Source organism: Oreochromis aureus, linkage group 22, assembly GCF_013358895.1.
Source record: "Oreochromis aureus strain Israel breed Guangdong linkage group 22, ZZ_aureus, whole genome shotgun sequence".
Classification (NCBI taxonomy): Eukaryota; Metazoa; Chordata; class Actinopteri; order Cichliformes; family Cichlidae; genus Oreochromis; species Oreochromis aureus.
The window spans coordinates 20,172,606-20,185,390 of NC_052962.1; the positions used below are offsets into that span (position 1 = coordinate 20,172,606).

The following is a 12,785-nucleotide window of genomic DNA, read 5'->3' on the forward strand; positions in this document are numbered from 1 at the left end:
CTACAGCAAAGGTAATTGGTCTAAGTAAGTGAAAGAGAAACTGGATTCTTGAGGCTTTGAAATGGTCTTACTTATCCCTCGGTATTTACAGGAAGATCAAGTGCAAAAATCTAGACTTTGAAGGCTTTTTAACCTTAAATTTATCTACTATTTACTAACATTCTGCACAATTCTGCAAAACATTGTTGAATTAAGGTCTGGTTGATCTCAGCTCTTGAACCCAGCATTTGTGGTTTCTACAGTCTACAGCAAAAAAAGAAAGGAAGGAAAAAAATGCACCATACATGTTCGACCAAACTTGTGCAGTAGGCATAGGATTTGGCAGCAGTCATGGTAGATGTGGGTGGATGTTTTATTTGATACACTTGGCGAAAAATGCAAGCACTTAAACAGATGAAGTGATGGTTGAGTGGACAAAAGCATTCATGCCGTAATCACGCCAGCATGCAGTCAAGTACAGCGAAACATTCACACAGAGAACATTTGTTAGGCGTGTTGAATATCATCGCCTTTGAAAGAGAGAGCCACGCACTGCTACATGCATCATTGTGAACCCGCTTACCCAAAGTGAGGGCACAGAACAGCAGGAAAGTCATACAAAAGACTGCAGCTTTGGCATTTGGTCATTTGTTTACTGGCTCTAACACTTAAAGTAGCTGCTCTGGGAAAAGGCTCTGGGCAATATACCAAACTTTTGTACTGTATAATCACAAGTTTGTCTTGATGACAGTGTCAGACAAGTGAATCAGCGTACATAAAACGTCTTTCACCGACTGCTGTTGTACAGGGTCTGTTGTTGAGACTGAGGTAGATTAGCAACAAATGCATGAATACTGGAGGCATTTTGATCATATGAGCGTTTGCACGGTAGCACTGAATGTGGTCTTTGTTGGTTTGGAGGTTGAATGCACGTATTGCAAGTCACTTTTGACAAATAAATGTAATGCTGTATAATTCTGGTACAATATAATGGAAAACCTTAAGGCACATTCATTTTCAGCACACACAATAAAACAACCAAACCAGGCACATTACCACACACACACTCTCATAAATACACACAGGAGCTGGCTACTCCACTGCGCTTTAGAATTAGATCAGCTATTTACTTAATGTGGTTTACACTGAACCACTCCTGACTAATTTAGCCTCCCTAATTTACGGATGTGATGGATTAATACAGCGTTTATATGTGTAAAATAGACAGCGTACAATGTGGAGTATGGAAAAAGCTTTGGTAGGGGTGGGGTAAGAAATAATTATATCACATTTATCACAATTTCATTTAAAATTTCAAGTGATTTCCTTCTCTTTATGAAAAATGAAATGGAACAACAAAACCAAGATTAGGACTGATAAAGTTGTGTCACACTATATTTACAGTATTTTACTGATAGATTTTGTGTATTTAAAGTTAAATTAAAATTGTGTTATTTATTTTAATTAGCTTGTGAGTTATTTAGTCTTCTGGATTCATCCCAAACATTCATTTTTATTGCTATTACTAGTGCATGCCCATCCCGCCTGTATTGTTAGCCTGTTTGAGCAGCGAATTTGAAATGGCACTATGCTTGTATAAGGTGTTGTAGCTGCATAGATGGAAAAAAGGATCATTTTAGCAAGAGGTTGCTAGGCAACATGATGATGATATAATATATTATGTGTAACTGAGCCTTTGTGGATATAAATGAGATGTTATTGTCATGAAATTAAAACGATAGGATGCTTTCATGAGGTGTTTCTATGTACATAAAGGCAAAAATAAAAGGTCATTTCAGGTTGTTGCTAATAATTTTTGGGGGTATTAATTAGATGTTACAGTCATGAAATAAAAAAAAGTTGCTTTTATAAAGTCCTATAAGTCCAGAAATGCCAAAAACAGGTCATTTTAGCCTGTTTGTGGATGGTTGCTGGGCAACATGATGACATCATAACGTCTGATATAGATAAGACCCTCTAGGAGCCTAAGATGTACCTGTGTGCCAAGCTTGGCTGCTCAACTCATTACGGTCTAGGAAGAGTTGGCAGTCAAAGAAACAAACTCACAGACAGAGATTTCCTCTTTCATAGTAAAATAGTACCAACCCAAACAGCCAGAGAGATCTCCTATTCCTTATTGGTCATATTCAGACTTATTAAATCCAATACTTTGCACGTGTCATTAAGTCATGAACAACAACTTTAACAAAGCTATTAAGATGCATAGGCTCTACTCCCATTATTGGTAAAAGACCAAAGTCAGAACAAGACAAACTGTTGATTAATGAACTTTCAGATATCCATTAAGCTCTTTATTTTCATTTCTTTAAGCCTTTGAACGAATCTACTGCCTGGACTTGCTGAATAATTTTCAGCTGACAGACATTTCTGGTGTTATTTGTTATTATTCTGATGATGTGCGGATTCAAAAGTATCAAACTACCAGTGTATTAGTTATGAACAAGATGTCGCTTTGAAATAGAGAAAATATTCAGTCATAACAATTTAATTTTGGAGTTATTTGGACACCTTACAAAAGATTAGACCATATTTATTAACCACTATTAAGGGAGACGGACTGCTGTTGCGGTACTGCCACCTTAAAAAGCCGTACTGAGCAAAGCAATTCAAGTGCAACAACTTCATCACTTACAATAAGCGTGATTAGGAGGTTAATGAGGTAAAACTCTTACACCGTAGATTTCTCATATTTTCTGTGTGTGGATATTAAAAAAGACATTATTAAGTACTTTATTTTATAATGACTAATAAATAAAATCTGACAGTATTGGTTCTGCTCATGAAGCTGAAGAAATTATGATACTTTTGGTTTTTTACCCTTCACAAGGTTTATCTCGCTTAGAGCTGTGTGAGGAGAAAGGGGCAGGTGTCTCTGTTTAAGAGACCCCAGGTAGTTGAAGGATTAAATGGACAGCTGATTCAGATTATAGGCACAGTCTGAGGTAATTAGAGCATCATGTGAAGGGTGATTTAGATATCAGTTATATGATTAGCTTTTTTGAATAACAAGTCTATTTTAACGCAATAATTCTAATTTATAGATATGAGAAATAAGCACATAAAGCAGTGTTAGTTAGTTGGTTTGTTTTTTAATAAGAGGAGCTTATAAGAGTACCGCTTAAGCACGGTTGCTGATAAATTGTGTTGATAAGATGAGAAGGTCTGTTTTGTTTTCCCTGAAAGTTGGTGCAGCGTTAGATGAAAACCCTCGCTGTCTGTCCTGCTTTGCCCTCACTTCTTATCATCCTCCTCCCTTTCTGCTGACATTTTTCAGCTTTTCATACTCCCCGCTGTGCCTCGCTGGCTGTGCCAGTGTTGTCATCCCATTGAGTTTCTATCTGCCTCTTCTCTGCCACCATCTGTTTCTCTCTCTGCCTCTCTGTTGCCTCTCTTTCCTCCCTGCTTGCTTTACCTCTCTGTCCCCTCTTTTCTCTCCATCTGTCTTTATTTTTCATCACCTCTGGATTGTCTGTACTCTACTTTTTCTTTGGTCTCTCAACATTTTCTTTGGCTCTCTGGAGCTGGATTTTCTTTCTCTGTGTGTAATGCTTCTTCCCTGCATCCCCCTTTTCTCCCTTGTATTTTTTATACCATGTGATCAATTCCTTTGCCAGTTGGTGTTTGCTAATCCATGGCCTCAGTGCTCATCTATTTTTTCCTCTTTCTCCTCCTTACATAAACACATTACAAGTCTCTGTAATACACAGAACCCCTCTTGCTTTCTTTGTGCAGACACTTTAACGCATGTGTAAATGTTTAAGCCTGATTCTGTAGCGCACTATCAGTTCTAACCAGATATTTATTTTCTCTCTTCCTCTCTCCGTCCCACAGAGTGATCATGCATAACTTAAAAAGTGTGAATGGAATGACATATTTTACTATCACAAAACCAGCCAAATGCTGTAATTCCCATCTCGGTTTCTTATGAGCTGCAATGAAACACTTTCCCACAGCTAAGACAGCTGCATACAAACTTCCTCCCACACCTCCCCACCTCTTTTCTTGTTGTCAGACATATAAGAACTAGGTCAGTAGGATGTTTGGCATCCCACATATACCCCATAAACATTCATAGACACACACATACTGCCGCTGACTAACAGCAGGGAACATGTGTCTTGTATCCCCATAACATAGCCGTCACTCCAGCACAACCTGCCTAATTAGTCCCACAGAGTGTGTACACACTGTCGACAATCAGCTAGTCTGTCTCTTATGTTGGTGCGTGGGCGTCTGCTCGAGTCAGCTTGTTGCACATTTGATGTCTTTAAAGACACTCTGGAGTTTCTTCCCCGAGTATGACATGCACTGTGTATAATGATGACCTGCAGTTTTTAAAACAGCGAAGCACTTGAAGCTTCTCATAGATATGGAAGTGCTAGATATCCCCCACCTTTTCTCTAACAAATCTAACAAATCATTTTTACCTTATGTTCATGCACAGCAACAATCGCGGCATAAAAGTGGCGTAGAGAGCTGAAGGTCTCTTTTTTTTATCCACCTATTCACATTAATTCATCAACATCCACATAATCATGACAGAAGTAGGGTTTTTTGTCTTATTGTGGGACTTTTTTACTTGTTTGTAACAAAATAATCAGAACCACGGTTTTTCTTCTTGAATCAAAGAAGAGCTGTGATTATTTTTATTGACAGAACAATGCAGTCCATCCTCAGCTGTGTGTCCAGGTCCGTTCTTGCTATTGCTGACACAACGTATATGAATATATGTGAATATATATAAACATATGCGCCTTTTCCTTATATTTACCTATGAATTTAGAGTAACTTTGTTTGTTGTTTTCATTCACCAGGGAGTGCTGTGTCCCTGAGTCAACACACACTGCATTCTGGGATAGTCTGGAACCCTCTCCATGGGCCGTACCACCTGCTGACACACCTGGGGGCTCTGGAGGGGTTGTGTTGAATGAGGTAAAATTGTCTTTGCATTGATACCATGGTGAAAATTATTTTTTAAAAAGCATCTCCTGTTCTTTGCTATGTAATCTAGTTTCGTCTGAGCACGGCGACCCGCTGCGTATCGTGTTTTTAAGTTGCTAGAACTCAGGTTGTGCTTGACAACCTAGGACACAGTAGTTGGCTCGTTATTGCTGAATCACAACTGACAAACTGCTATCACGTTGTTATTTCAACCTAAAAGCTGTTAGTCTGCCATGGTTAATTTGATGTTATTAGTTCTGGCATCAAGGACTTTTCCAGATCAGTGTTTTCTCTGTGGCTAAGAGTCTAGTTTTGCAATAAACCTGACATTCCAACTGCTGCACAGATGCGTGTTTAGCAAGGTTTAAAACAGCGACTTCTATATGTAGCCTTTGATATAATGTTGTAAAGTCAGTTGACCAAACAATGTGAAATGTCACTTCTTTTCTGACCAGCTATTCAAAACCTCTGCAAAGTAGGTAAGAAGGCCTCATTTGGTTACTCAAATAAATTTAGTAGTGCTTACTTATTTGAGGTAACTAAGTTTGCTTCCTGATTTCACTGTGATTGATGGAAATGCATTTAAAGGTAAGGATAACCCAGTCTGCATGGTGACAGTGGGTTTATTTATTAGGCTGCTTTGTTGGTAGTGCTAAAAAAAGTACCTTTCATATGTGAGGTTAATGTAAGGCTTGAGAAGGAATTGTTTGGTTTACAGCTTTGTTTGTGTTGCGTATGTATTTCTAATGTTTGTCTTTCAGTATCTGCTATCTAATATTTCTCTACAAATAAAGCTGCCGTTCTTCAAGTTTCTTGAAAAGCACAGACTACAACTGCTTTGATTTTCTCTGAATTACTCACAGCGAAAGTGCTGTCTTTTTGTGGTAATATCGATCCCCAAAGGGGAAACTCTTTTTCGCTTCCTACCCTTACCGCAGGGAAGTAAGATGGCAGGGTCAGCTACAGAATAGCACCTTTGGAGCTGCTGGCGATTATCTCACTCACAGACATTTCAGTGAGGTCAAGGATTTGAACTCGGGTCTTCTGTTTGATGGATAGCCTCTCTGCTCACTATAAGCTGTTTTCCCAGTGAGTCACAAGGAGAGAAACAAGTATTAAAGTTGAATATTTTAACTCCTTTTAAGCCCAGCTTTGGCAATCACATCTAGTAGAGATGCTTAAACACTGGTTTAAAGACAAAAAAAGTGAGCTGTACTGTCAGTAAGGCTGGTTCTTATACAGTATGTCATTGCTTTTTTTTTTTTTTGCTTTTTTTGGAGTAGAAAACATGTTCCTGCCTGTTGTTGTGATGCAGTGGCAGTAAGGGAATGCACTGTGGTCCACATCTCTATCCACCAGTTTACTGCTGCCTCAAAAAAAGAAAAAAGAAAAGAAAAAAAATCACATATACTGTAAGTACACATCCACAGAGGGAACAACAAACCCATTTACCCCACAGGGAGCAGCCAGCGCGGCAGTTTCATTGCCTCTCTATGCTTTTGTATATCTCTGTCTTCCTGCCTCCCTAGCCCCCTTTCTCCTTTTCTGAGTTAATTGAAACTCAAATAAGTGAAAATGTATTAGCGTCATACTAATCAAAACATATTGTGTCCTAAAAAAAGTCCCACTGCACTGCTTGTTGAAGAGTACAAATATATGAATTTAGAAAATGTCCCTCTCCTTCTTCTTCTTCTTTTTCTGTCACGGTGTTGAAGTGCACAAGGCTGTTATTTCCTCCTTCACACTATCACCCTTTTTCTCAAATCCAAACAGTAAAAATGTGTGAGTGTGGGTGAGAGAGAGTAAAGCAGAGAGACAGAGAGTGTCGGTGCTATTCTTGGCTGGTTGGGGAAGTCTTGGCTCCCTGGCGTATGGGAAAAGTGCTCTTGGCAAGTCTCGAACCGAGGCATTCCATTATGCTGTCCTCTTGAAACACACACAGACATACAAACTTGTTTTTGCCACTTAAAAGGACATCGCATTCACCAAAACTTACTGAAAGGAGATTTTAACCATAATCACTATGTGCTAAATCCAAATCGTTACATTCACGAAACATCAAGCATTTACCCTAAAATGTGATGGTTTACATTTCAGTTGTAGAAACACACTAGTAGATTTTTAGTACTAGTACTTTATGCCCCGAGGCTCAAAGCTAGAGTTTCACTGTCACTCAGTTGCGCACACACGCAGACAGCATTCAGCACAATATCCTTCGAATCAATTGCCTAAGGAGTGGGAGGCTGTCTGCATGGCTTCTATCAGCTAATAGATCTCTCAACATCCCTTTTTCTCTCCCTCTGTTACTCGCTCTCTTTGTCCGTCTCACTGCAGCGCAAGTACAAGGTGACATCACTGTCTCGTTCACCGTCTCTCTTATCTTCTTTCTGCTTCTCCATCATTTACTTGTACTTTAATCCTGCTCTCCCTCTCCTGGTCCCGGTGTCCATCTCTCCTGCCCTCTTTTTTTTTTTTTTTTTTTTTTTTTTTTTTTTTACCCTCTTCTCTCTGTCCCTCCCTCTGTTTCTCTACCACTGCAAAGGCTTACATAACTGCAGTCAAACCCTGTGGTGTTCCAGGCAGAGATTGGGTTTGGCGTTGAAATGGGGTCATGGTCAGAGGGTGTTGTGTCTCAGGAGGACTCGTACGACCATCCTGAAGGCAATTTGTGAGTGTTTGAGCGTGCGTGTGAGACTGGGGTTAGGGGAGTCCCAATAAAGATAGTAAAACAAGGGTGTGTGTCTTTCTAAAACACGAGACAGCTGCATGCATACGGAAGCATATTGCACAGAATGAGCTTGTTTTGCTAACTGCACACAATTTGCTGGTCTTTCAGTGTGTGTGTGTTTGTGTGTGTGAATGAAAACAAACCGAGAATAATGATGTTAAAAGAAAGTGACAGATTAGTCGGGAAAGTGAAGCAAGCAGTGACAAGCCTGTGTGGTCAGTCTGTCTGTTTCCTTTTTGTCATTCTAGCTTCAAAGTCTAAAGCAGAGGGAATGTTGGAGTGAACCAAATCCAACTCACTGTTTGTGCATACTTGAAGCTTTTTTCTTTACCACAAGTCTCTAAATATAAATTGCTTTGTCAGGTCAGGCGAAGTTGGAAAAATGAGATTGAAGCACTAACATAAACTTCAGTTATGGTATTTCTAGTGTAAGCTAGAGAGTCAAAGTAATTCTTTGGCTCGTATTATCAGCCAAGACGTTGCATATATAGCTGGGGAACAAATTGAAGGCCAGAAAAACCACATAAAATACGTTGGCAAAGTGCTTAAGGTCACTAGAGCCCGTCAGAACAACTTCAGTGTAGTGGTGTTTTGAAGATGGTGGTGGAAAGTGTTGCGTAAACACACAGTCGCATTTAAGAAATCTTGAAATGCGTAGTTCCTTATCAACAAATAGGCAGAAGTTGAAGCAGCCTTTAGAGTTTACACATGTAAAGACTTCCACTTCTTTGTTATGTGTGTCCATTGATGAAATCAATCAGTCCTGTGAGGTCTTTTCTTAGGAAAATGTAGAAATATAGTTACCCGCTGACTGCATGCTTTCTGTCTTAGTGAGAAGGTTTCCATCTTTATTTGTCTATGCACATATAACATTTAAAACACAGCATTATTTTCTGTTGCAGTATTTTCAGTTGATCACAGATTTGGAAAATGAAATATTATCCCTTTGTTACCAGCACAGGAAACCTTATTCCCTTCTGGGAGACCGAGAGGACAGAGCACAGCTATTTTCCATACTGTACAGGGTAACGTGAATGGAAGGATGTATGGATTTGTATGCTACGTTAAACTCTATTCTTCTTTTCATCACACAGTTTTTAGCCTCACAAGCAGGGATGCTGCTGGGCAGCGTGCAGACACCTGTGGAGCGTGTAGCCTTTGTGTTTGTGAGAGTCTGCCTGTGGAATTTGTTTGTTTGGATGATTGCTGAGTACTGTACTGGCTCCGGTGTGCGCTGCACGTGTGTCCTGTTGAGTCTCAGGAGTGTTGGATGTGTGTTTGTGTAGAGCAGAGGACTTTGATGAATGTGTGCTCAACCAGTGGTGCTGCCGCTCTGACATTTTTGTCCGTGTGCCTTTGAAAAGGTGGAACACATTATTCACAGACAAGGACACATGCTGAGCAGCCGCTCACCTCTCCTTCATCCACAAAATGCCTGCTGCCATGCCCATTCATGCCAATTAGTGCCAGTCTGCCTGTCTGTGTCCATTACAGCGGGCAGTTCACCTTCAGCGAACACAGCAGTATGGTTCTCTGTCCTAGATGTCGACACATGCAGCGGCCATCCTAAAATCTGAGTGAATCCTTTTTTCGTTCTGTCAAGGAGGGAAAAAAATAAAGTGTATGTGCACTGACAAACAAATCCAGCCACATTATGTATTAATATTTGTCTGCTCAGCCATTCTGTTTAGTGCTGTGATCTCTGCAGCACCTCAGACTCGCGCATCACATGCACCTGTCAGCATAGTCCTCAGCCTGACATCAGATTTTGAAAGCTCTGATTTTTTTTTTCTTTTCTTTTTCGCATTTCTCACCATGTCCCACTTACATGAACAAATCACCAGATAAACATGGACATCACAAATTGACTTTTTGTGTGAGAAATGGGATGGAAGGAAGGAAATCGGTTTAATAAGAAAAACTCTGTCAGTCACACTCTACATATGTTACATTGTAGGAGATAATAAAAGAATTATAGAGCATAGCTTTCTTCCCATCCAACTGGAAAATCTTATTTAGGGCGAGCTACTAAAATTCTTTATAGGTGCTGTTCACCTGCAAGCTACTTCTCAACCCAACCTCCACTTCAGCTCTACAAAGCTTTCCTGATGTGTCTGACTAAAACATGCCTGCCACTGATTTCACATTTATTCTGAATTGCTGCTGCTCTCCCCACCTAATGATTTGAATGTGTCCAGACAGAAGGGAGGGAATGCCCCAGAACAGTGTCATATTGACAAATTACTCCATCAGCTTTAACTATAGTGGTTATGACTGAAAATCTTTATATTGGCAATTTTTTTGTTCTTTTATGTCACTGAATTGGAAGCATCTGGAGTTTGATGCCAGTGGTTTGTAGTATATTAGAAGTAGCACAGGCCTATGGTACTTAGTGCATGATGTGTTGTTAGGTGGTTTCTAGGCAACATGCTGTCATCATAGTACCATGCTCATTTAATGTTTTGTGATAATAAATTTGATGTTTTTGTGATTAAATTAAAATTATTCTATGCTTTATAAGGGGCTTTGGATGAATAAATGCTAAAAAGCCTTTTAGCCTTATGTGATATAGATAAGAACCTGAAGGTTCTTATCTATATCACATAAGTCAGGAAGGTACATTTTTAGCAGTCTGCATGTCCATTGGGTACTCAACCTGGGTGCATGTTTTGGTTGTACAACTCCTGATTGTGAAGCAGGAGTTCACGGGCAAACAAACTGATTATGTGTATTATAGTAAGATTTGTCAGATGAGTCAGCAAGACAAATATTTTAAACTGCCTAAAACAAAAAAGTAGTGAAGGAAAGTAATGAAGCAACCATGAGTAAACTTTAAAACCCTTTAAAAGACAAACAAAAAAACCCAAACACACAGATTCAGTAAACTATTTCTTCAATATGTGAATATGAAAAAGTTTTTTTTACAATTTCTGTTGCTTCATTAGCTTAGTGCAGGGGTGCCAAACATCTGACCCATGAGCTAGAACTGGTCCAATCTGGCCCACTAGATGGCTTAAATTTTTAACTGTATTTTCATTAGTTTTACTACCAAAACTACTAATACTACATATTTATGTATGTATATGTGTGTGTATATACATATATATATATATATATATATGTATATATATATATATAGATATCTTCATTCAATATTTTTATTCAGACATCTCAGGGATTAAATATATAAACCTCAAAGTAAAGTAAAGTAAGGGGTAAAGTGTTTCTTTTTTAACTCCTTTGGCCGACTTAAGATAAAAATGGGCTGTATGCTTGCACTAACTCCATAGGACCACATGGGGTCAGCGTATGTGATCTACAGTGACCTTATTGGTTGTTTTTTTTTTCTTCTTTATTTATTAACTACAGTCACTGGAGAACTGGTTCTTCTTGTGAACCCTTTTACATTACACAATAAATTATGATTCAAGCTTGTGGAGAAATATTTCGATGCTCTTAAACACTAATTGAGTCATATTTAGAATTTAAAACAGGATTACTAATTGTATGTATTGCATTTCTTGAAGGGTTGGGGAAGGTGGTTGAATGGACAAAAGGGTTCTAGTTGTGTGGGCAGAATGAATGAATAGATTGCATAATGGTGTTTGGATTACATTTACGCCTCTTTTCTGTCTTTTACTTTTTATCTCCATTTTTCTCTCTTCATTGGGGTCTCTTTTTTTTTTTAACAGAAGATGAAAAAAACCCAACTCATGTTTTCTGTCTCCAGCTACCTCCCATCCCACATTTCTCTCTTACTCCCTTTTGTACTGCAACACACATACTCCGAACAGGATTATATATTGTCTTTGAAATGATATCTGGGTGTTTATGTCTGGATTTGTTATTGAATAAGTGTGTTGGACTTTTGCCTGCATATTTGTGTCTGAATGTCAACGATGACTACTATTGTTTGCGTGAGTGGGCGTGCGCAAATACATTCTTTGTACGTGTGCGACATTGAATGAGAGAGCACTTGTTCGTTTTGTGCGTGCACATCTGAATGCATGTTTGCATATTTACACATTTGTGTGTCTCTATTTCCATGCATGCTTTTGTGTATGTGCTCATATGTGTGTGTGTGTGTGTGTGTGTGTGTGTGTGTGTGTGTGTGTGTGTGTGTGTGTGTGTGTGTGTGTGTGTGTGTGTACTCAGTAGGATTATGCAGCAATAGAGGAGCTTAGCAGTGATTTGCCCATCCATTCCAGTCCCTCCCTAATCCTGCAAACACACACATGCATACTTCTTTGTGTGTGTGACTAGCAGGGATCTAATAGTGTGTGTGGATTAGTAGGTTTGTGAATGGGATGTGGCTTGGGCCGAAGTAGCGCACTACACTGCCAGCAAGTTAACACAGTCTGGCAGAGGGTTTGTGAGCGAGACAGAGATGAATGGGTATGGGGGGTAAAAATGAAAGATATTTGCAGACCGTGTAAATGCCCCAAAGTTCAGAGGGCACTATTAACATAATTATGAAATGATTACAAAAGGTTATGAATAATAGATTACTGACAGAACATTAGTTCATAAAGTCTGTCTGGCAGACACAGTTTGTGTGTATGAGTGTGTGACCATTAGATGGCTCTACACCTGCTCTCTCACCAGCTTCCGCACACATACACACACACATAGTCACACATAGACTCAGAGACAGATGGAAAGACATGGATAAACAAGGGAGCTGAGACTTTTGCCGACAGAGACGGGGGGGGGGGGATAGATGGGTAAAGAGAGTGTAGGATGGCGGGGGTTGCTGTTGTCATAACCACAGCGTGTGTGAAGTTTGCGTGGGCGACTGAGAGAGAGCGGCACAGAGATTCAGTGTGTGTGTGTGTGTGACAGGGAGAGAGAGCAGAGCAGTGTGTGATATGTATATGGGTGTGTGTGTATATATAGAAGCTTTTCATCAGTTTCCTTAGTGACTGGCTGTGACTGAGACTGTGCTCTGCAGAAAGGCAGAAGGCTGAGACAGAATAAGGCAGGTTTTGCAGTGAATTTTTCAGAGCACTTAACAATTCATTGATTCTTGTTGAGAGGAGATCATTGACTGAGGTGTCATGTTATGAGTGAGTCTTGTTGAAAAGCTCAATGCGTGTGTTTTGATTCAACCTTCATT

General features: G+C 39.5%; 1 protein-coding gene across 1 annotated transcript in view; it reads left to right on the top strand.

Moving 5' to 3' along the window:
- atxn1a (ataxin 1a) overlaps positions 1 to 12,785 on the top strand; it is a 97,334-nt gene that overhangs the window by 60,593 nt on the left and 23,956 nt on the right. The window contains exon 3 of the mRNA XM_031742342.2: positions 4,815 to 4,932. The gene's annotated coding sequence lies outside the window, so the exon portion shown is untranslated. The remainder of the gene's footprint in view (positions 1 to 4,814; positions 4,933 to 12,785) is intronic.